This window comes from Hetaerina americana, unplaced genomic scaffold (assembly GCF_022747635.1).
Source record: "Hetaerina americana unplaced genomic scaffold, ioHetAmer1.1.p SCAF_6, whole genome shotgun sequence".
In the NCBI taxonomy this organism is placed as follows: domain Eukaryota; kingdom Metazoa; phylum Arthropoda; class Insecta; order Odonata; family Calopterygidae; genus Hetaerina; species Hetaerina americana.
In genome coordinates this window covers 53,434,274-53,460,554 of record NW_027287205.1, presented here as the reverse complement: position 1 = coordinate 53,460,554, position 26,281 = coordinate 53,434,274, and positions in this window count along the sequence as shown.

Below are 26,281 nucleotides of genomic sequence, written 5' to 3'. Positions count from 1 at the left end.
AGGAGGATTGGTTCCTAGGGAATACGAGCCATGTGCATCCTGTGGCTTCGGATATCCCTCTGGAACACTATGGTTCATCCATGGGGACACGCTTATCCCAGATTTTTGAACAATGCTTTCATATGAGCATCAGCTGAAAACGCAAAGCTAATCACTCCGGTATATAGTTTTTTGAAAAAATGAATAACAGTAAAGAGTTATCTCTGAGCGTGTTAACGGAAAATCAATAAATTTCAATTCTGTTCCCTCAGAATCCGTTGCATTAACCCACAATCTATAACAAATACAAAAGTGAAAAACATAATTTCCGACTCCGGAGTGCTGTTCATGTGAGTACATTTAGGTAAGGTAATTAGGCTAAGTATTGATTTCTTTTCCGTATACGTATGTGCATTTAGTATAATAATTTATAACTTATTTTTTAATCATGCTTTAAATATGCATACTTACGCATGTATTTATACTGACATATAACCACAGCAATATTCCGAAAATGTTGAGACTGATTATAATTAGTTTATGTAGAATCAACAAATGATGCCATGTGTTGAACGCTTCTGAGAAAATTATATGAACAGGTAACACTTGAGGTTAATTCATTGTCTCGTAATGCCATCGGAAATGCTTAGAGGACTCTTTCGAGAAGAGTATCCGGAGCTGTAGCCTTATTGCAGGGATTCTGAAAGTCATCATCATTAAACTTTCAATTGCTAAAAATTTAAGTCGTTAAAATAATTTGACAAAGACACAGTTGACTCAGTTTGGCCTGTCAGTCTAGCGTCTGGTGGTCTCCATGCATTTCAGTTCTAAATGATTTAAAGAAGATTTATTAATCATGAAATGTTTCATATGGAAGAAAGTATGACTGATGTAGCCTTCTCTATGCAAGGTGTGATATACATATTATAGGCTTATTTCTTTCAGATAAATGTTTTTTTGAATGCAGTTGACAGGATAGGTTAACACTTGTAAAAAATATTGTATTCAATGAATAGAGAATTCTATAGTTAGAGGATGGTTAATTGCATCTTTTAAATGCATTGTCAGCCGTTACTTCCAGGAAAATACCAAATGGATACGTAAAACATGATGTCTTCAGTTTGATTTATACCTGTGTTCCGAATGCTTTACAACTACGCAGAATTTCTCACTGTAAAGTATTTTGAAATACTAAGATTGGTATCTACCTTTTTATTTTGCTTGAATAGAATATTCTTTGTGTAAAAGGTAATTTCTCTAAAAGGTCAGGTTCTTTGTAAGACTCAAATTTTGTCCATGCTCTTTCCGCTCGTTTATTTTTTCTAAACAGTGACACGCTGTGTAGGTGTGCGAGCGACATGTACGGTTCACAGAACAAGGTGGCCATCAAAGGCGTCTGAGCAGCAGGGATGAAATTCTCCATCTTGGGTATTACAGAGACTAATTGGTTTTTATTCCTGCCTATGTCAGAGAGCGAGGTTTCTGAGATGAGATGAAATGAGTATTATTATATAATATTTCGTAAAACCTCCTATCGTCAAAAGTTAATTTTTTTTATTTTGCTTCCACCAAATATAATAACTTCCCCCTAAATTATTAATTTCTGGGGCGAACATCTCTCTAATTTATAAAGCTCCGCGAGGCAATTCCTGGAGTAAACATAAATCTGCATAGTGCCTACAACCAAGGTGTGACTTAAAGGCAGACTTAGGTAGAAATGAGTAAACTTACAACAATACGTTGAAATGTTTATTGCTTTTCAACTTTAATTGTATCTACCTCAATTGTTTTAGGAAAAAATTTTCTATTAGGTAAATTCAAAGGTCAAGGGATCCTCAAAAGAATAATTTAAGGCTAGTACTAATGCGGGGTCAGAGGGGAGAGGATGAGAGGACTTCTAGTACGAAAAATAACAGCACGCTTCAAGATTCTTTAAAAAGGTGAAAGTTGTCAACCTCAGAAATAATTTCTTTTTCGTATTAAAAAAGGACATTCGTTTTTGTGGGAGTAAAAATGTGTTAAACTCAAACGTTGTAATGATCTAGCTCGTCTGAAGATAAGGCTTAAATAATCCAAACATTGTACGGCATTCAACCCGACGGAATTAAAACGTAATGCAATACGAAATAAAACGCTCTCCGGCGACGCACAAATATATATAAACACAGATGTAGATTTTTAAAACATAGGAACACAAAGAAAGGACACTAACATCGGTAGTTTTGACGTTTCGACGGCACGATAGTCGTCATCGGAATGGCGTTCTCGGGGAAGAGCGGTGACGACATGTGCGGGGGAGGGGTGAGGGAAGGAGAGGTAAGAGACCAATTGGAAATGAACAAGGGGGTGTTTTAGAAGTCGTTTGCTTGTCCGCGCATTCAAACAACAATTTCCGCGACAATCGCTGATCCCGGCAGCTCTGAAGTGCGTTCTGTCATACAATTCTTGCATGCAAAAGGATTGCCGGCTGCTGAAATTCATCGGGAGTTATGCCTAGTTTATGGACCTACAACTATGAGTGAAGTAATGGTTAGAAAATGGAGCCGCGATTTTAAAAATGGACGAACAAATGTCCATGACGAAGAGGGAAGTGGCAGGCCCAGGATTCTGACCGATGAAATTGCTTCGCAAGTGAAACTAAAACTGCGATGTGGTCGTCGATTGACGATTAATGGCCCGGCCGAACAATTTCCTTAACTTGGACGCACTACTGTCTACAATATTGTGACGGAAAACCTTGAATACCACAATTTGTCTGCAAGATGGGTTCCGAAAACGCTCACCGATCACCACAAAGAGCGAAGAATGTCCAGTGGACGAGAGGCTTGGGGCCACCACTCTCACCATAGAGTCCTGACCTTGCACCTAGTGACTACTTCCTCTTCTTGCACTTGAAACAGTGGCTCGGTGGACAACGTTTCGAAACCGAGGAGGAACTCAAGGACGGCGTTGTGGATTGGTTCCACTCTCAGGCGGCGAGCTTCTATGCAGAGGGGTTAAAGAAGCTGGTGCAGCGGTACGGAAAATGCTTAGAAGTGAACGGCGATTATGTAGAGAAGTGAAGTAGGTTTGTAGCTAACTAAAAGTGCAAAAAAGTTAATAAAAGTATATATATATATATATATATATATATATATATATATATATATATATATATATATATATATATATATATACACACACACACACAAATAAACACGTGAATACTTTAAAATCCTTTTTGAGCAATTTCACGTATACCTACGTAGTTTGTGGTGTTTATGCTAAGTTTATATTATGATTAAGCCATTCCTCCTGCAAAAATCTATTGTTCCATCCCCGCAGTTACTCCTTGTTCCTGAATCCTAGTCCTCTACCTCACTACTATCTCTTCCTCCGCCTAACGTCACGTTTTAACCTCCCATCAATAATAAATGTTTCCGTCCAGGAGCACCGCCATCATTCCCTCCAATTGATCGTAGACCCTGACGACTTCTTCCTCACTATGATTGCTTGGTGGCATGTGTATACCAGGGCGATGACCTCGTTCATTTGTTCAGCTTTAATTCTGCTAATAATATTTATCAGCCGTTTTCTCTATGTTTACTACGCTTCTCCCAACCTGTTTGTGAAATATTATTGCCACCTCTCGCTGGCACGCTGCCCCTGCGTTGTATATTAGTTCATAACTGTCACCTGAGTTATATCCGTTATGCTTTAATCTCACCTGGCACAGCCCTGGAATATGTTTACTTCCTCTCTCATTCTTCCGCTTTATATTGACTAATTTTCTAATCCTCATAAGATCCTAACATTCCACGTGTCTGTTTTAACCGTTTTGGTTCTCTTGTCCTGCTGCTTCAGTTGATTATGGTTTGTGACGAAGAATACTATAGGTCTCTCGTAATACTCAGTATACAATTTCAGAGGCCAGCCTGTCTTTTCCAGCTTTGTATTAAGAACATTCTTTGATTTTTTTATAAATAGAATCGAATAAATAAATAATAACAAGCCAATATCTCTATTGGCCACTTGATGGATGAAAATGATCCGAATGAAAATAGGTCTTGAAGTAAAATGATTAGTGAAAACGAACAAAAAGTTGCTTGCCAGCCTAAATTCATAATTTTCCACAGATGACACCAAAATGTTGCCTTATTTACTATATTGTTAAAATGATTTATTTTATGGGCATATCAGGGAAAATCTCAGTTGATTCTTCATCGGCTACTTATTTAACCATAATCAGATCCAAATCTACAACTCTGCATCAAACATTTTTCCTTTACGTGATAATTTCTGTATGTAGGGGATATGGGTATTCACTGAAGCAAGACCACTGCCCTTCCTAATAAAAATCAAGGATTCCAACCCTATAGGTGTAACGATTAAATTAAATTATGTTTAGCTCATGCGCCTAAACTTAGACTTACGTTACGGATTTATAAATTTCCATAATTTACCACCAGTGAAAATTACTGAATATATCAAATGAAAAAGAGATAACTACAGCCTTGAAACTTGAAATTTTAAATGATAATCAATAAAAAGCATTAAAGAGTAGGATTTACCTTCAAACCTGAAGATATTAGTTAAATTTCCCAGTTATAAATTAATCAATAAGTGTTTTATCTAACAACAAATATTCGAAGTGGTGCACCAATTGATATTTGATAGCATAAAATTAAAGCTTCCCAGTAATCACAAAACAATTTTCCTTCTTTATTTATTGAAGATGTCGCACAGAATCTCAAAATATTCGATTTAGAAATCGTAGTTCTAGCCCCTCGATGTAAGCCAATCACATTCAATAAAAACCTATCACCATTTACCTCGGCTAAACATGAACAGCTGTTGCTGCACATGTTTATTCTTTCTAAATATCATTCTGTCTCGCTAAATATCATTTAGTCCTCTTTATATGATAAATCTTTCCATTGAAAAGGAGTTTTGATGATTTCAGTCCATCATTGGGTATTAAAGTAAGTCCATCACCTACTCCTTTGTCGGTAAATCTTATCCCAAACACCCTATTAAATTAAATCACAGCAAAGGGTGAATAATATCTTCCTACAATACAATTAAAATTCGAGTTCCACTTCAAGGTACGCCGATTACGTACCTAGTCGACGATTTTGGGACACTAATTATCTATTTTATGATTACTATATTCATGATAACCTTATTTCTGAATTTAACAGGTCATGGACAACAAAGGCTCTTAGGATAGGAAGTTGGAAAGTTGCCAATTCAATCCCATTTTTACATATATCCACGTCGTACTCATATTTTCTTCAACCATAAGGACACATTTTAATAAAGGGATAAGGCAAATAAAACTCTTCAAGGACATTTGGGTAGGATTATTTGATTCGTTGTGGAATTCATTGATGCTGTGAATAAATTCGCAAAGTATCTAGCTAACGAATAAGCATAATTTCCGATTATAAAAGGTGAAATCTTTCTTTAAGTTCCAGTAAATTTGCTCCTTGTGCATAATTTACCTCCAGTGTAATTATAACCACTCATTTACTTCTTCATAAAATTTCTCGTTTGAAAATGCTATATTTCGACTTTTAAATTTGAAATAATTTAGGTAATAAATTTTAATTTAGATGCATTCCTTTGACAAATGGATTTGGATTGAAGTGCCACTTCATTGCATAAATTGAATGATTGGAGGAAACAATTGCCTTCAGTTTTGCAACACGTCTAATCAGTTTCAAAAGCACACAATTTTCCGCTTTTTTGTAAATAAACCTCCAACTTTAATTTGATATAAAATAAAATTGATAATTCCAAACAAATTGATGCGTCCATCAAATGCGGATGTTCAGATTACTGCCACGAATTTGTTCGTTCCGGGAATCATTCGTGTGCCTAGAAAAACTATCGAAAACAGCGCGTCTTAGATGAATTTTAATTCACTTCTGTCTTTTTCCAAACAACATTAGCCCTCAGACGGTTCTTTCACCGCGGAAATGAATGCACCGTTTACCTGGATAAGTGTATTACCCCAGAGATGCATAATTATATCTTAAGCCTGCCACATTCTACAAAATGCAACTGGAGAGAGCCATATAAGTGACAATAGATTAATTTAAAAAAAGCGGTTTTCTTGTTTAACGAGAATTTAAGGGAATACCTTACCGAAATGCAAACCACGATTCCGTGAAATATTGAATTTGCTAAAACCTTTGCAAATTCAATATTTCACTGAACAGATCTGTATCAAAGAGGAAATTATCAATTTTCATTCATATGAATTCAAAAAATATATGTATATACTTATGCCACTATTTTTGAATGAAAATACGTATGATTAATGTCACATTACAGGATAATAAAGCTAATAGAAACAATTACATACATTAGGCATATGTTATCATTTATACTTATTTTACTCTAAATTGAGACGTTTATTAGAAAAAAGAATATGCGAGGTATGTTCAAAAATCCTCACGAATTTTGAATTTTCACGGATTACGTACATTTGATTTTCAATCTTTTGTGGCGTTATGTTGGTACTTATGTCCGTCAATTAGGCCGAAAAGCCTGGCCATTTTGAATATTCAGTTAATTGTTGACAGCTGTTTTGCTTGCACGTATTTTGTCTCAACTTCGATTTTTGCCTGTTCCAAAAAATGGATCAAAGAATCAGTGTCAAACTTCGTATAAAAGACGAAATTAAGTGCGCGGAGGCATTCCGAATGTTGACTGTGGCATATGGAGAAGATATCTTGGACCGGAACAACGTTTATTGGTGATACAAAATGTTCTCAGAAGGTCGAGAAGATGTGAACGACGAAGAGCGTGCCGGGAGCCTAGCACGTCAACAACAGACGAAAACATTGATGAAGTGAAGAAAATAGAATTGGAAAATCGTCGAATCACCGTTAGAGAAGTTGATGAGGACCTAAACATATCAATTGGCTCGTGCCATTCGATTTTTACCAATGATTTGGGCATGACACTGGTCGCCGCGAAATTCGTACCAAAAGTGCTCAATTTCGACCAAAAACAACGCATCAACATTGCTAATGAGGTGTTGGACTCTGTCCGCGACAACCCAAATTTGCTCCAGAGCAAAGAGCAGAGGGTCATAACTGGTGATGAATATATAACCAGTGACGGTCTACGGTTATTGCGTGGAAACTAAAGCTCAGTCATCCCAATGGAAGCTGAAGCACGAGCCAAGACGGAGACAAGCGTGCCAAGTTCGGTCGAATGTGAAAGTTTTGCTCACAGTTTTCTTAGAATGCAGGGACGTGGTACATCACGAGTTCTTGCCACAGGGTAGAACGGTAAATAAGGAATATTACCTGCAAGTTATGCGCAATTTGCGCGAAGCAATCCGCCACAAACGCCCAGATTTGTGGAAGAACAAAAATTGGCTTTTGAACCATGACAACGTCCTTGCTCACACATAGTTACTTATGCGAGGGTTTTTGGCCAAACACAACACACTAATGATGCCGCACCACCGTATTCCCCAGATCTGGCTCCCAGTGACGTTTTCTTATTCCCGAAAATGAAGAGGCCCATGAAAGGACGACGATACGCTACGATTGACGAGATAAAGACTGCATCGGAGGAGCTGAACAAGATCACAAAAAATGATTTTTTGAAATGCTTCGAGGATTGAAAAAAACGTTGACACAATTATGTAATATCTATTGGGGATTACTCTGAAGGGGACAAAATAGATATTTATGAATAAATAAATAATTTTTGAAAAAACACAAAAGTCACGATACTTTTTGAAGAGGGTAGAGGGCCAGTTCTTTCCCCTGTACCGGTAATGGTTCCCCAGAAAGATCTGGTACCCGAAAAATCACATAGTTTGGGTGAAGCTGAGGGTACTCAGAGAGAGACATTTATGAGAGAAAAAATTTTTACCAAAATATACTCAAAATCCATGTTATTCTCTATACTCCCGTATTCCACTTTTCAATTCTCTTGTTTATTGCTTTGATAAATGATTCTTAGAGAAAAGATACTTTCTGATGCATTGCATGAGGTAAAAAAGTAAAATTTACAGCTAAAGGGAAAAGTAGGTAAGAATATGGCTGGTATATTTTGGTACGCAAGCACCGTATTAACACTGGAGGAATTTCCTCGACATAACCAAAAGTATTTTAGTGGCCAGAGTAGATAAGCCTATGAAAAAAATGACAATGACATTATTTTGTTCAGATTTACAACAGGGCGCCTTTCAGTTGGTTTTCGTGAGTTTTTTCTAAAAGTGAACGACAAAAATAAAAAATTAAATACAAAGAACTTTAAACTCAAACCTCTCTCTAGCATGTGACATCTGAACGTTTTCCAAATGTCCTTTGTGTATTTATTTTTTTCTGTCCAAAACAACATAAGCAGAGTATCTCCGCCATAGACAACTGAACAATTCAAAACTTAAAATCATATTTTTCCAGGTAAAATATAAATAAATAATAATTAGGTAAAACAGAATGTATTTCGAAGATTAAACATTAGTACCAATTCAGGAATAACATGATACCACAGAAATTATATGAAACGTTTGAACGAGTTATTTAACAATAACCATGAAATGTTTTCTCAGACAGACCCATGCTCATCCATCTCCACTAAAAATTTTATAGCACAAACATCTCCTTGGGTAACCGTAAAAGTTTTGATTTCCCATTAAGTGTGCTTTACAGCATTTTCATTCACCTCATTTAAAGACGGGCACAAAATTTAAGAGTTACATCTGAAGATGGACGCAAGATTATCTTGATGTTTAGAGGATGATCATCTTATCTTGTTGATTTAGCAATAAAAAGTTAGCTTTGCCCAATATTCGTAATGTCGAACAAGTGGCGGCAAATGGTGTAAATATATTTACACAGCAAGGGCATAGTTTAAACTATGCCTGCTCAAAAATGTGTACATATTTGGGTTTTATGAAAGCCTTCCCAAAATTTTAGAATAACCGCACCAAAGTTAATGTCATTGATAGCCAGATAGCAGTTTAAAAGATTCCCCACTCCTGTAAAAATCCTCAGATGCAGCATAGCGTGGATAAAGGTTTTAAGGCGAAGGAATTTAAAAATACGCATTTTAATTAACATAGCGAATAAATAGTTTTTCATGACGAGATGTTCTTACTATTTTCAAATTTATTAAAAATTCAGCATTAATATCCTGGCAAAAAATTTCTCGCGGCCAGGAAGACGTCACCCTACACCACTAGGGAGATCCTCCTTTCACATAATTGATTGCGTACGTGGAGTAAAAATTAAGTATTCTTACTTGAATAGTCTTAATCTTTTCATTCGAGGTACGTATTCGCTTGGAAATGAGCACTGAAGAAGAAAGACAACTAAGATAAAATATAGGTCTACGCGCTTGAAAGACTAAGAAGGGATTTTTTTAATGGGATGGGCCGAGATATTTGTGCTCGAGCCAATATAAGTTATTATTTTTGCAGTAGATTAATGCATCATTTAAAGGGGATTACTCTCAATAAAAGGGATATGTAATGTTGATTATAAAGATGAGATCATATTTTGGAATAGAGACCATAATTCAGCCTTCACTAAAATATATAAAATTATGGTTATATTTCTGATATTGTGCAAAATTAATACCTTAAAGTTGAGCGTATAGAATCAATGTGAGAATAATGGGATGAAAATAAGTCATAGCGAAATACATATATTGAACAATATTCTCAATAAAGTGAAAAAGCTAGCCATTTAAGTAGGAGGCTACGAATTGGATAAGGTAGAATATAAAGCCACAAGTATTTCAGACACAAACGGTGTTAATAATAATAATTTTGTCGGCAGAAGGAGTTCGGAATCGGAGGGACAAATGCTTATTTGAATTTTTGGATTAACAAAACATCCACTTGAGGACGCATATGACCGTGCAACTTTTGAATGAACTTTTAGCACCTTATTTCCACTAGTTAAGCTTCTTTCATGCAATGCAATGAAACATTGACAAAAAATACTATAGCACTTCTTGTACCTTGCCTACAATTAGAACTTCTTGGGGACTACATATTTTGTGATAGCCTTTGATTTGAGGCATTTAAAGTTGAAACAAGATCGGATCAAAATAAATAAAACTGTCAGTAGAAACCATTTCGTACATAAAATTTCGACGAATCTAATTCAAAAACGTGTCATGCCTGTCATAATTACCATAAAGCTTTACCGATCAAACAAGTAATATCTTATATTGAATAATTGATTTATAATCTTTTTAACACTAACAATGACTCATGTACGAAGAAAATTCAAACCACATATCAAATTAGAGTTATTATAAGCAATTGAGCAACAGCCTCTATTTCTCATTGTCATTCATGGAAATGGTATATTGACGAAAGCAAAACTAGAAAACAGAATGGAACGTTCACATCAAACAAAGCAAGTATTCGTCGATAACTGGTGTACGCTGTGTTTGTTTCGTATCAGTTCAGCTCCAATTCCAATACGCTGCCAAAGGTCATGGGTATAAATTATTGCGCAATTATTCTATATTAAACGCAGGAGACGATAACACACAATACCTAGTACGCAGTGACGCTAATTATGACTGACGTACATTGAGAGACTTCTGTGTTGAGATTCGGTCAAATTCTAAACAAAACGTGACAAAAAAATGCCAAAGAGGAACCCGACTCCTGCCATAAGTCAGATTCTTTTCCGATATCGTCATCTATCTCACTAAATACCTGATTTACAATATTTCCCATAGCTTGTAGAGAAGGCATGGCTGTTTAAGCTATGCCGAGGACATGGGCGCTTTTACCGTGATGAGAGATACCGCCAAGGCTGCTAACTTAAGAGTGGCATCTGGTGCCAAGAAGAGTAATGATAATTGACCCCGACGAGATTGAGAATATCAAAATAAAAGTGGACTGGGTCGCAAAATAAGAACGATCAAAGAACAAATATGTCGAGCAGACCAATTAAAAGAACTGTCAAAAACTTTCTATTTTCGCAAACCAGTTTGGAAAAATATATCGAGCTACACCATGCAGCGATTACTGAGATATTTTCTTACAGTAAATACTAAACATTTGTTTAGAATAGAAGTTTGAGGCCCGGACCTTTAAATATATACGAGGGTCATCCGGAAAGTAGTACCCGTTCGTGCCGCATGAAGTGCTGACGACGCGAGTAGCCGCTGGACGAGGTCAGATAGCTTCAGTGGCTTGTCTGCCTTCTCTGAGCCAAGTTGCGTGACGCTAGCATTGCCTGTGTTGTTTCTGTGATTGTTTACAATGTTTAAAAAAATTGAGAACGCCGCCAGTTGTGAAGTGAGGGCAGTGATTAAATTCCTCAATGCAAGAAACGTTCGCCCATGTGATATTCATCGCCAATTAAAGGAGGTGTATGGAGACAATGTAATGGACGAGTCGTCTGTTCGGCGGTGGTGTCGCAACTTCAACATGGGGAGGGGGAACACACACGACGATGAGCGTTCGGAGAGACCGTCTGTCATTACAGACCAACTGGTGAGCTCAGTTGACGAATTCGTGAGGAACGATCGGCGCGTCACAATTGATGACATCTGTGAGCATTTTCCCAATGTTTCTCGAACAATTGTTCATGAAATTGTTAAACACCATCTGCATTATGCAAAAATTTGTGCAAGATGGGTCCCTCGCGTATCTCAATGAGCTGGCGGCGAAGGACTATGCAGCAGGAATACAGAAACTTGTCACACGTTATGACAAATGCCTTAATTTGCTTGGAGATTATGTTGAGAAGTAGTTTAAAGTATCCTCTTTCAAATAAAATTTGTTATGTTTGTTAATATTTACTTTTGTGTCTTTATTTCACGAACGGGTACTACTTTCCGGATGACCCTCGTATGTATGTATGTATATATATATATCCCTAGCCGGACTACAATCTTGACGCGGAGGAAGGGCTGGTGCTTTCCGATGACCCCTAGAGCTGTGCTGGCGGGAGTAATAAAAATTGCTCCTGGTAGGGTCACCCATGCCAGAAAGGTCGAAGGTTAGGAACCAGACGAAAGGTAGTCCACGCAGCGTCTGTTCCTCAGTGAGGCGGCTGCAATGGCGTCTGACCCAGTGGGGCGGCCAGTAAGTGATGGTGTCACGTTAAAAACTATTGAGGAAGGCAACGGGAAACCACCTCAATTATCATTCCCAAGATTTAAATGATGGACAAAACAGAGATTTTGTGTCCTGGCAACTACGGGGCTCGGCCCAATCGGCCGTGTGTCATGCCCGGCAGCGGGGGAGGCAAGGCTTCCGCGGTCGTCATCCTGGTTGTATTCTATATTTCTCTCGATTAATAATCTCATTACTGCAATGGCATCACGCGTACCTCTCCCTTTCCTAAACCCAAACTGATCATTCCCTACGTAATCATTTGCCATACTCTCTTTACTTGTGTTTATGATCCTGAGAACAACTTTAGCTGCGTGGGGTATCAAACTAATTTCCCTATAGTCCTCACATGACGTGGCCTTTACCTTTTTCGGAATAGGAACTTAAATTGATCTCACAAAGTCTTCCGGCCAGACTCCTTCCTCATAAATACTACGAATCAGCCCATATAGCCTCTCCCTCCCACATTGGCCTAAACATTTCAGTAGTTCCGCGGGAATGTTATCCACCCCAACGGCCTTATTTAGCTTCATCTCCCTTAATGCCCTTTCTATCTCATTGTCTAGTATGCCTGGACCTAAGCTGTCTTCCTCTACGTCATTTTCTTTTTCAATGTCTAAATTTGTTGGTCTGAGCTCTTTACTATACAGTTCTTCTATATACTCCTTCCATCTCTCTTGGATATTTCCTGTGTCAACTATTATCTCACCCGCCTTATCTCTAACTGTTAGCATAGATCTCCCTTTCTTACTTCCCGATAAAGATTTAACTTTGCTGTACAGCGCACCGATTTCACCCTTCCTCTGCAGACTTTCCATATCCTCGCACTGCGTCTTCCACCATGCTTCTTTTGCTTTATTTGTTGCCCGCCTCAATTTATTGTTCAATTCTTTGTACTTCATCATGCCCAACTCTGTATATATATTCTTCCATTTTCGCCGCTCATCCATCTACAAAGATCATCTCATCCGTGATCCATGGTTTCCTAGTCCTTTTAGCGTTAACGGTTCCAATAGTGTCTTTATATATATATATATATATATATATATATATATATATATATATATATATATATATATATATATATATATATAATGGAATTTGTATGCATGCATGCGTGTGTGTATTTACAAGCATCAGTCGACTTTCCGTTCAGAGTGCGGAACGTCGAAACGTTTAAACCCCGCATGAGAGTTCTTTTCATGTTCTTTGTATTTAAATATTTGTACATTTACGTCAAATACATATTATGTATTTGTTTGGCTGTATATTTAATCGTAATTAGTGTTTTTGGCATGAAATATATGAATTCTACCACTGAGGAGCAAATTTGACTTACTTGATGGCGCTTGGTAATCGCTTTCCATCACTCATAAAACCTCATTTGACATCTTAGGTGCTTTTACCCATATGGCAGTGCATGAGATGCTTATGCAAATATGTGGTTTTAAGCTTGAATGTGCTCCATAAACAACGCTCAACTACCCAATTCTCTGCCATGAACTTTATTTTCTCTGCTCCCTACCAGCCTGTATAACACCTCAACAACCATTGCAACCAAAAAAAAACATTCGTGGATTCTGAGGCACCAACACTATTTTGATAATTGACATTTGATCCTAACTTTTTGACCTTTGAAATCCACTACGCCTGTAATGATGCAGATAAGATTCAGACAACTTTGAAAAAAAGGAGTAATTCATAAATCAACGAACGTAATTTTATTCTTCAGGAGAAGTCTAAATTAAAGAGAGCCTAAGTTTACTATCAAACTTTGGGGAAACTTGATAGACCAGGAGGAGCAGTAAAATATTATGTACTGTGGGCATATTTACAGTAAAGTTCACATTAATGGGGTATTATAAGAATGATTACAAAAGAATAAACTTCTAACCAGCAAACGAGTCTCTTGAATAACGTAAGAAATATAACATTTCAAAAATTGATAACATTAAAAAAAGATTAGTAAATTCAAATGAGCGGAGAGGAACATTAGTTGATTCTGAAACTTGGAGACTCTTGAATAAAGAAATTATGAGGAAAGAAGGCTTTTGATGAGTGTTTATGGTGACGGATGGAAAAAATAATCTTAGCACAGAGAAAACAAACGATGAAAGGAAGAAAGGAAGGAAGTGGTGGATCATATTTTAAGTAGACAGTATGAAGAGGATGCAAGAAGAGATTCAGAGGTAGTTGGATGTTGAGATATGGAGAGACTATGTTAACGAGGTAAAAGACCGAGAAAAAATTAATATTTTTATTAATATATTCAATTTTATCGCGCAAAAAGCAAGGGTAATCGACTGAATGTGAATATATTGTCCACAATCAATTTAAAATTTTACAATGATATCTGGAATCATGGATAACAGTTTTCTACTGCCTTTAAAGTCAAAACTCCGCAGGGCAGTCTGATGATAATATTGATAAATCCTCTATTTGGTAATTAAGGGAAAATTTACTTGAAGCACAGACTGAAACCGTAAAGCACGATGATAATACCGCAAAAATTTAAGAGAGAGCGACAAACAAATTCCAATCAATCTTGAAAATCTAGATTGAAGTATCATTTACTATATGCAATTTTCATAAAAAACTTTCAATTTTTTTGCCTGGATATTTTTCAGATATGGATAGATACCCATAACTAACAATACCCAAAAAGGTAACGAAAAGTGGAAAAAAAACACAACGAGCAAGTTGAAATCAAAAAATTCAAAGACCTACTATTTCCTGCTTCCTGAGGATTTCTCCCAACAAACCCCTATACTCGCCCACCATACCTTGTATTTCCACAATTCTTTTTATTTTGTTCCATTTCACCTTCTCCATCATCATCCACACCCGAATTCCAAAAGCCTCCAATCTAATCCTCCTGCTTCAGTGGTCACGTTTCCTCGCCGTACATAACTAAGCTCCATATCAAAGTTTTTACGAGTCTTTCCTTAACATCCTTACTGAACGTCCCTGTCATCAACTCCCTCTTCCTTGTGAAAGCCTCTTTGCTTAGCGCAATTCTTCTCCTTATGCCCCTACTACTGCCTTATCTTTTTGAAACGGACGCTACATTTCATAGCAACTAAATTGTCCAACAAATGTCAGAGTCCGCATCCGCTCCCAGGAAGCTATGCGTTTAGCGTGACACCATCACTCAAATGGCTGCCCCACTGGGGTCAGACGCCATTGCAGCCGCCTCGCTGAGGAACAGACGCTGCGTGGACTACCTTTCGTCTGGCTCCTAACCTTCGACCTATCTGGCATGGGTGTACTACCAGGAACAATTGTCATTACTCCCGCCAACACAGCTCTGTGGGTCATTGGTACGCACAAGCCCTTCCACCATGTCAAGGTTGTAGTCCATGGTAGGGGAATGTATTTATTTAAAATCATCAGTTTTCCAACTCGTTCGCTATTTGCTCGGGAGACGGTAGTGAAAACTGACTTGTCGGCCTGACGGATTCCAGCACCCATTCTATCCAAACCAAGTTATTAAAAATATACCGAGGGTGAATATAGTATTGATATCAGGATTTACAAGTGAACGAGGAAGAAAGAATGAATTTACAAAGAAAATCGAATATGGCAGTACGAAAAGCAAGATATTCAAGGGAATTTTTTGCTAGAATGGAGCGAAAATAATGAGTTTGATGGAAAATGCGGAATGGCGAAACGGGGGAAGTGGAAGAAAATTCGTAGCCCTGCACGCAGCAAAATGTAGAGAGCCACCTGGAGGAATCTTTTTTATAAATTTTTAAATTTCTTCCAACGTTGAATAAAGTTATCCTGGTTTGAGTTGTTTTACATTGTGAAACTTTTGGAAATGAGAAAGCCTTAATTCTTTCAAAGGTAGGCCATTACACGCAATTATACTAACTTTTTGCTTTAAATTGGGTTCATAACCGGTATAGGCACGTCCCAATGAGAAAATTTCTCAAATCCTTTCACGCATGCTGACGTTCCCATGAAACTTTAAAACAGTTCAAATATGATTACTAATTTTTTCGAAATGAAAAATAAATTTCAAGAGACTCCACGTTAATAATGACATTAATAACACAGCCTTGAATTTCGGACATGTGCTACTCAAGGATTATGATTAAATAAAATGTTTTAATTGAATAGATACATGAAAGTCTTACAAAAAGTGAGTAAAGAGAGGCCATAGAGGATCAAGGAGGGCAGGATATCTCTCTTGATATTCAAAGCTAATTTTTTTGAAAATCAAAGAGAATTAATAGGTGATAGGAATTTTATCTTAATAAAATTGAGGGATGGAAGACTATATTGCTAAGACCCTATGGTAGAATGAAGAGGTTGGAAGAGAAGAGAATAGTTTGCTCGTAGACCTGGTAAAAATCGATTTTAAGATTAATAAATTAAGACGATGATTTATTCCTGATCGGTGATATCGATTTTACATAACGCATTGACTTCGTTGAAACAGCATCATGGACGTTCCTAACGTATCGTATGCGCCAATGCAGTTCCTAAGACCCCGACAACGTAACTAACTCTCGCAATTTTCCCGACTCGGTTATTCGTCATATGTATATAAATATGTATGTGTGTATTTTCACGTGTATGTATTTATGTAAGTGTTCTTATGCAATAGAGTAATATTAAGTAAATGATTCGAGATACAAGTATTCTCTCGTATTCTTTTTCCACTCTTTTTCCTTCAACATTTTCTGAATCGTAAAGGTATTATTATTTAATTTTTGATTCGATATTTTAATCTGTTAATTAAGGGTAACGAAACCCACAGCGTGTACCATCAGCACACCTTTCCACATGAAATCAAAAATCCATTAGGCCCAGTGAGGCATCTTCAGCAAAATGGAAAGTGTAATGGAAAGAGCGCAGTGATGAGACTTTGAGAAGCGTGCACTTGAAAAATGGAACAGTGAAAAAGAAGTGCCGGTCCGCTCATTATTCCTTAATCCCTTCGCCAATTACCTCCAACCCAATTACCGAGACTCCTTGAAGGGTAGGAAGAAAGCCTCCATGTGGGGTATAAGCGGAGAACCCTCTCTTTTTTTATTCTTCCCCTCACCCAATAAACCCATATTGACCGGTATTCCGCTAGAAATATCCTAAAAGACTTCATAATAAATACTGTAAAAGACTCACCAACGAAAGGCTGGCGAAATCATTTCCATGCACTTAAAGTTGAGTTAATTAATGAAGTGAGTGAACTATATATCTATAAGGTAAGTAATTTTACTTCTACCTCCATTGATACCATCTTGCCTCGGAAATGGTTTAGTATTCAATCGTCTTCTGAATTACCTTATTTTGATTTAATGCTAATTTGCACTACAATTTCTATCCGTTATTACCCTTGATGTATTTCGTATCATCCCTAATTTCCTCGGGTATATTGAATTTTCAGATCTTTTTCGACGAACTCGTTAAAACTGTCGTTCATCGGTTATTTTGTACCAATTAATTTCATTTTACCAGCGTGGGACTAACTAATTTAGAATATAATATTAGAAAATATAATTATCTCATTACTTCCCCAGTGACACAATGTAATTTTAAGGGTCAGATTAAATAAAACTAATTGTACCAATATTATTTAACCTTTTTCAACAAAGTCACTACGGTTTAATATGCACTCTTCCATCCTTAACGGAAATATTGGCCACATCAGGGAGTTTTCAGCCATAGTGTTTTCATGGACCTATTTTATGGGAAAGGAGGCATTTTCACAGATTTTAAAATAATATTAAGCGTGATTACCCCAAACACATGCATAGTATGCAAAACGTTTCTTACGCACAAAGTTCTCTTAAATGGCAATAAACAATAGAATAAAGATATGCATAGCATTATATGTACATCTTTAGAAAGAACACGTAGGTGCGATGGAAATGTACACTGCCGACAAGGTGGAAGAATGGCTGAAATGAAAGTGTGCCTGAAAGTGAGAGTGAGAAATGAAGCCGGGGTTGGAAAGGCAGACAGAGATGGTGACATAAAGAGGAAATGGTGCCCTCAGGAGTGGGAGAAATGGAAACAGAAAATCATGCGCAGAAGAGGACGAAGATTCTTACACTCTCCTCCCTTTTCACAATTCAACGCATACAAAAACACCTGCCGGTGATCTCGTCGAATTAATATGAAATCCGTTTCAGTGCCTTACCACAACATTCCAACAAAATTTTACAAATGTTCCTCATTTTTTATTTCGTAAAGGTGAACATTTCAAGCACATGATGAGGGAAGTGAGATCATTCCATTATCTTTGGATGTTTCCTGTGACTATCACGTTTGTTTTTTCGTCAGGAATCTGTCTCAATCTGCTATGATGAGAAATTATTATTAAACCAAGATTATAAAATACTTTCTCTACTTAATACCTTACTATATCAAGACTTGGTAGCATAATGTGACGGAATATGATCAAATCAGGGAACAGATTCCATGCTTTAGGTAAAATTAACTAGTTGGAAGTACGATATAAAATATTTTAATTTAAGCGCCGAATTCTGTGGACTGACAACGTTGAAAATTGATCAAATAATATGAATGAATTATTAAATTAATTTAGTTTACTCCGCGATTTTTCGTGCACTGACAATTAAGCATCGATCAAATCTTGAATGCCTGGAGATTAGGACGGCCCAAGGGACAACTGAGATTTAATTAATACTCTCATTTTGCTAAATTTCGTTGCAACTAAAAGATAATGCTGTTATATTTATTCTTTTCTATAAATAATAATGTGCTAAACCCACATAATTATACCTTGTGCCCTTTAACAGAGTTTCTGATTCTTCTCAGAAGCACGTGATTGAATTCACATAAAATGCTACATGCCCCACCAAGATAATATTTTACCGTTTCATAAGATTAGTATGCACGTTTACGTTTCCAGAGCTGCTGGCACATGATTCGTAACATATGGTTAGCACGTTCTAAATTCGTAAACTGATCGCATATTACGCAAACGTGAAAGGGCCTTAAAGCTTGAAACACATATTGAGCATTAATCATAACCTTCCTTCTAATCACTACAAGGCGAATCGCCCGACTTAAAAAAATATGCGTTGAAGCGGGTCTATACAGTCCTTGTGCTTTTTCGATCGAAAAAATCAACCATTGTTTTTCTTATAAATATGGCTCAATGTCCGAGAGATCACGCTCTAAATAAGAAAGTAACTCTGAAAACAAATTTTTGATTATGAGCATGGTCATCCATTTTTAAATCAATGGACTAGTTATTTGCATGCATTATTTTGGTCACAGATACTTATCCACTCAAACACCCTTAGAACAAGATCTATTGTACCCTCTCAAATGCCCCAGTATATCCATAAGTATTACAAAATCAACAAACAAGTCTTGTCATTAGCAAACTGAAAAGAATAAACTCAGTATGGAATGTTTCTCCTGAAGTGAAAATACAGCTAGCAGATTAAGATCATGGAGTAAAATATCTTACAAAAAATTTTAGCCCGCTTCCCACCTAGCAAACAAGATGCCGAGCAACCTCGTCATAGTCAAACAGATCGACGACTAGCTATGGAAGAGGCGCAGTTAGTAGACGCGGAATTATTCTGAAAAAATGTGAACTTATTTTGCTCGCGTGACAGCTAAGATATCCGAAGAGTCTAATGGAGGTTTACAGGAGATGTCGGAACGTGCTCGTTGACAAGCGTAGTAGTGCATGGCAAGCATGTCAGTCATCTAGCACGGAACAGGCATATTCATAGACAAGCATGAAGGGCTCAACTGGATGATTATAGGAGCAATTTAAATGACTTCAGTCAATCTTCCATCGCACATGAGAAATCAACCCTTATGGTGAACAAACAAGCCCTTACTGAGTGCGTGAATATTAGGTATATCCAAGTAGCAATAGATGCTGATGGATTACAATTATTAAATGGAGAAAAAAATGAGATTGTTAATGGAGCTATAAAAATGAAAAATAAATATATTTCAATAAGAGAGTACTTGAAAAACAGGAAATTTTATAAACGAGCCGAAAGCTTCGTATACACAGTATTTTTCAAAGTAAAGCAGATTTTATAAGTATGGTGTGATTTGCTATTAGAATGATATCCATGACTTTTATAATGGCAAAACTATTATGACTAATACGACAAACCTATTATCCCCCAATGACAAAGTTCTGATAAAAAATATTTATTCCTAAATTTCTTTCACGTATTGATATTAGATTTCAAACGTCATAGTCAATTATAAGAGAAATTGATAATAATAGAAAAAAGATGGAGCTGTAAAATTTTACAAAACTATGAAAAAATGTATTACAGCTTTCAACTAATTCATGGTAGAGAACGGACGTAGTGAGCGTAGTAAAGTCAGTATGTTGATCCCTATAGCGCACTACTCGACGCTGCAATGTAATTCAATATTTCTCTGAACTAGTTGTGATTTTAAAATAAATTTTCTAAATTACACACTAACACCAAATGTACACAGGCTGAAAGTTGAAAACCGACTTATCTCTTATAAGATTTTCATGTTTTTTCTAGGGTGTTCTGTATGACCACCGCATGTGGACTTTAAACCATGAAAATAGCTATTCGAAAACGGATCCATGTATGCCAATGGAATTAATGCTCCAAATTCGCCAGAAGGGTGAATATTTAATGGTAGATTTTACGCGAAAAAGGAGTGGTAAAAGTTTGTTTAGGAAAAATAAGCGTCAGCTTGTTAGTGTGAGGGAAGTTGAATCTGCACACGGTTAGTTTCGTAGAGCTACAACCGAATCTACAAATCCTCGTAGTTATCCCATCACGTCTACTTTTCAGAGAGGGCGTGGTTTAGATTGCTAATGTTACCGTGACCATTGTTTTGAGAGGACTTGTATATTGGCTTATGGCTTTGAGATTCGATACCCTAGTCCTACTTTCCTCCAATCCTATTTTCAGCAATTCCAAACTAAAGCAGTGCACCTTCTGAATTAAAACAAATTTTATGAAATAGCAAGCAAGTTAGCCTTGATAAATATCTTTACAAAGAAGTTTTTTTCATGTAGCAAGAAGCACGGTGTATTAGACATAGCTGAATGAGGCACGCACCTCATAGAGCACGTTTATACATGCTATTCCGGCATAGAAGTCATTTTTTCAGCTATCTATCCATCGTCTAAATTATGAGCCACATGGGCGCATTTAGGGAAATTTTACAGCACAATAACGTTAAACTTATGAATATTTGCGCAGAATTTCGGGGGAAAATCATTGCACAGAACACAAACAGAAATTTGTCCGAGGTGCTTCAACGATTAAGTTATTTTGCATTATTTAGAATATTAATCAATTCTATGAAAATTTCAAGATGCCTGTAAGAAAAAATGGTTCAAACTTGCAGAATATGGATTTTCATGACGTTGAATTAATGAATGTACTACCTCGGTCGGAATATCAAATGAGCGCATTCATTTTAAAATGCAGGTCAGCTATAATGTGCTGAAGTGTGTATTTGAAGAGGCTGACAATATTTTTTGCCCCATGGACCGCTTAGCAAAATCTTCAGCGACCGGAGAAAAGGTCTCGCTAGGCCACAGTACCCCCAGAAGTGTTCTCGCTCATAAATTTTTAGCCATATTTTTTTCATCCGTAATTTTTGCGTACATACCTTTTTATTGTGATTTACGAAAGCCTAATTGCCATACCTAATTAACATGTAATCATAAAACTTTTTGTATCCTCGTAATAAGGAGGAGTAGCCTGATTTACGACTTCCGCTGAAGTTTATAACTTATACATTTACCCTTAACTCACGCTCCACCAACTCTATCCACTGACCTGGCTTTTCCCTCTTTGGCCATTTTGTTTGGTTTTCGTGTTAGGAAGATGACTTTTCGGTGAGGGGAAAAATGCCCCGATTCGTTCCACGTTGACAAATTTTCCGGAGGGCAAAGAAATTTGACGAAAATTCGAAGCGTTGGGACGGTGAAGTCCCCTGGATCCTCAGAGGAATACAAAAAACAATTCCGCGTGGGAGGCCATCATTTTTTCATTAACGCATATTTTCAATGAAATGCCTTATGTACGCCTTCCATGGTTCTGACAAGGCCAACGAAAACTCTTTCACAGGAAGAAATGCCTCGAGTTGCACAATCTAAGAGAAACATGTAAGCTAAAATCTGGCTAGAATTAGTGAACGCTTCAAATTTCTCTTAGAATATCCGAGAGCCAAAGAATGCAAGATGAATTGTAACACCACATTTTGTTACTCTTCATCAAATTAGACAAAAGAACAGCATAAACTCCAATTTCCGTCAAATTTATATAAAATGCCAACTTTCTTCAAGGTACAGCAGCTCAGTGAGTAAATAGGTCGGCTACTGAAGGAAGGATCTCGACTGAAAATCATGGATAAAGGCTTTCGCCAACTGAATCTAAAGTTCTAGCGATATTTGTGCACAAGAACTTAGAGAAAAACTGAATACAAGGAAAGGAAAAGTCCCTCTTATGTGAATCATTGAATTTCATACTTCATATGGCTTACTCAGCTTAAGAAATTCAGCCACGAGAAGATCATAGTGCTTCTGAACTCCTATAATGAAAATTGATTAAAACTATTTCCAGCTCAGAAATATGCATGGAAAATTTAAGTTATTTAATCATCAATGAAATTTTTAAGATATTTTGTAAACTGATGTAATAGATGTTCTCGAAATGGGAAATTTTTACCCTCTACACCTCATTTCCATCTTTTAGTGCTGGCTGAACGAGAAAGTACGCCAACAAATTTTACTAACTAGCAAGATAAATGAGGAATTAGTCGGCAACGGGGGATGGCCAATTGTTAAATAACATTGCATATTGCTGTACTAAAGATATATAAGCAAATTAGCTACGCCTGCGTCGGAATTAATATTTTATTGACATGTATTACAGAATACTGTCTGTAACAGATTTTAAAGTTAATAGGGAAATGTAAAGGGAGGGTATAAGAGCTCTGTTATTTTACGTTGGTTAGACCCAATCTCGAATATGCTGCGAGTGTATGAGGTTTTCACGAGGATGGCTTAGATTTAGAACTAGATCAAATGCAACGATGAGCAGCTAGGGTTGTGGAAAGTTGTTATGAACAACGTAGAGTGTTGCGACACTATTGAAATAATTAGGATGGAATGACCTAGTTATCCTTAGGCTAAAATACAGTTTAACTTTGCTGTGGCAGATAGGCAAGTCATTTGTGTGTGTGCGGCAGATAGGCAGGTTAGAGACATATTGCAGGCCCCGTCTTACTATTTTAGACCGAATCACGTACGTAAAATCAGATAGATAGAAAGTAGAATTGACAAATTTAAAATGCCGTTTTTCCTCGTACTATTATAGATAAAAATAGATACAATAATTATGCATACGATAATCACGTATTAGTGTTGGTAGGGTACATAGTTTGTATTTATTATGCATGCATCATAATAAACCAATTTCTATAATACTGTTTATTTATGTTGAATTTTTACAGCATTATTCCCACATAATTTGAATATTTTCCTGTTACTATATATGTTTGCATGTGTAATTAGCTTCTTTTGTGGTGACTCACTTTACTCGAGTACATGATCGAACTCTTTTCTGAGTAGAGATCTAGTGACTGTGCATGGGCTGTAATGGGCATGGGTGCAATGGGCTAATATGTACATGGGTGTAATGGGATGGTGACTTAATAGCTCCCGCCATAAGCCCTTGCGGCGGATTGAGGGGTATTATGTATAAATATGTAGATGTTTTATTACCTATCAAAGATGACCATATCGACTGGATAATTTTAAAGGACTGCTGCTCTTCCTGCGTAACGAAATCCTAATCGTTGACAGTCGCTTGCCAAATGCGAATGGACTTTGATAAGATTTCTAAGTATTTCAGGGCCATACATTTTAACCCATTTTACTCGAGCATAAAATTTTCAATGCCACCTTTTACTTTATTCTGGAAGTACTTTTTCGTTGGGTAAACTAAATTATTTAGCAGATAGCTTATATGTGAAGGTTGACCCATTATCCTGATTAAAGCAACCTGCACCTTTACTCACAGCCAAAGGAAAATTGCTACGGTCTCTAAATAATTGAGTAGAAGAAAATCTCGTGCGCTCTGCATATCTAACTGAACACAGTTTCTCACACTGATGGTTATTAATTCATTATACAGGTGAATTTTCAAAGAATAAAAAGTTTCCAGAGCATTAAATAATAACCTCTTTCCACGGTATGGAAGAATATTATATTAAAATAAAAACAACCATGGAAGATGAAAACCCTGGAGGAAAACTGAAATGAATATCTTAAGTTAAAATTATGTGTGTGAACATTTTTAAAAGTGTAATCCCGCCTAAATGTCTACATTTTCTCGGCTTTTTTATAATAATTAGTTGCTTCTGTAGTAAATTCATTGCGTTTTCACATTTGTTAAGAACATGTATAATATTTTTAATCGAGGTGTCCAAATGTGGTGTTTTTGCGACAGTATGTAAGTTTTAAGTCTGTGAATCAATGTTAATCAAATTTAATTTTGCACATGAATGGAATGTTTCTCGTATAAGTGGTATACGATATATGGCCGCTTAACGCCAGAAAACGAAAATTCCACCTACTCATGGATTAATAAGTATTTTAACTGCAATGAGAATATATTCAAACATTTTAAAGACCCTAGCAAAGTTGACTCATTCCCCTTGAAATTAGTTTCCTACATCTAATACTTAGCTGTGATATTTACCCACGCCTAGTACATAAATAGAGGTTAATATTATCCTCTCTGTTAGTCTGTTGATACACAGAACTACGCAGACTTTTTCTAGACTACTCCATTCAAATAATGCAGACTCTGGAATATATCAAGAGAGCTTGATTGGTATCTAAATGTTGAGTAGGTTTGTGATGGCGCTTGCAAATGAGGCACGATTATGGCGTCTTCTCTTTCAGAGAAAAATCAAAGTTAAAATTTTACTGGACTCCGGTGAAAAGGTTTACTTTCGACTGTGTAACGTTATTCTGTCATAAACTGCGATGCATTTATCTGTGCATTTCATTCGGAGATGTTATTTAACAAGATCAGGCAAGATAAGACGATGCATGAGAAATTCAAGCAAGGAGGATCGATGATTAAGACCAGCGTCTCATAATCATTTCTGCAGATGACAGAAACCCAAAACAATGGCCAGAGTATCACAATTGACGATGTTAGAGTAAAGTGGGGGAGAAATCAATGGTTGCACATTATCTCCTTTAAACAATTGCCACTTCAGAGTGAATTTTTTCAGAGACTCTACCTATGATACGTGAGGACACTTCCACGAAGTGCTAATTAACAGAATTTGATGTGCAAATGGTACCTTCCTGTTGATCGAGCATTAAGAATGATTATAGTTGCCCCAGACACCATTGTAACCCCTTGAAATTCGAACAGATTGTAAGCAAATACCAAGAAAGTCAAGTATGTTATCGTTCTCAAGGATCTAAGGAGCAATTCTAAGATCCATATTAACGATTTCCAAGCAGAAATTGTCGCTTTAGAGGTGATTTCACGAGTTATGTCGATTTTTTTCAAATGTCCTACGCCAGTTATCAATATTTAGCGCCGACTGTTATCTCGCCCGCTCAGGTGTATCGTCACACACTACATCGACCAAACTTTCCCACCGAATATTAATACAGTATAACCTCGCCTGTTTACATAGTAAAATTTATATTTGTTTAAAAATCGTGCTCAGTCAATAACTTCTAGTTGTTAATGAATATTTTTCAACCACGATTCCAAACCGTCTATTCATTCAGATTTTTTTTTCCCGTTTACATTATAACCACAGCAAGAGTAATAGATAACAGGGGCACAACTTAAGGCTCACTTGTTTCTCGTACTACCCCTCGTACATTCCTCAGTTATTTATATGAATATTACATTGAATGTATGGTATCAGGACAAACTTTTCAAATCAAAACCCTAAAAATTAGATTGAGTTTACGCGGAAAATTCTTGTAATCCGATACATAGCAAATCATTGTTGCAGCCTTATCTTAATTATTGATCCAAATCGTGCAAAAAAATTATCACAAGTCACCCAAATATTCTTACAATTACTTCTCAAAATACAATTAATTATTAAACAAACTTTTTAAAATAGTATGCATGTATAAATATCTTATTTACGAACGTATCTATTATAAATATGAATATCTACATTCATACATACCCGTTTTTTATCGTT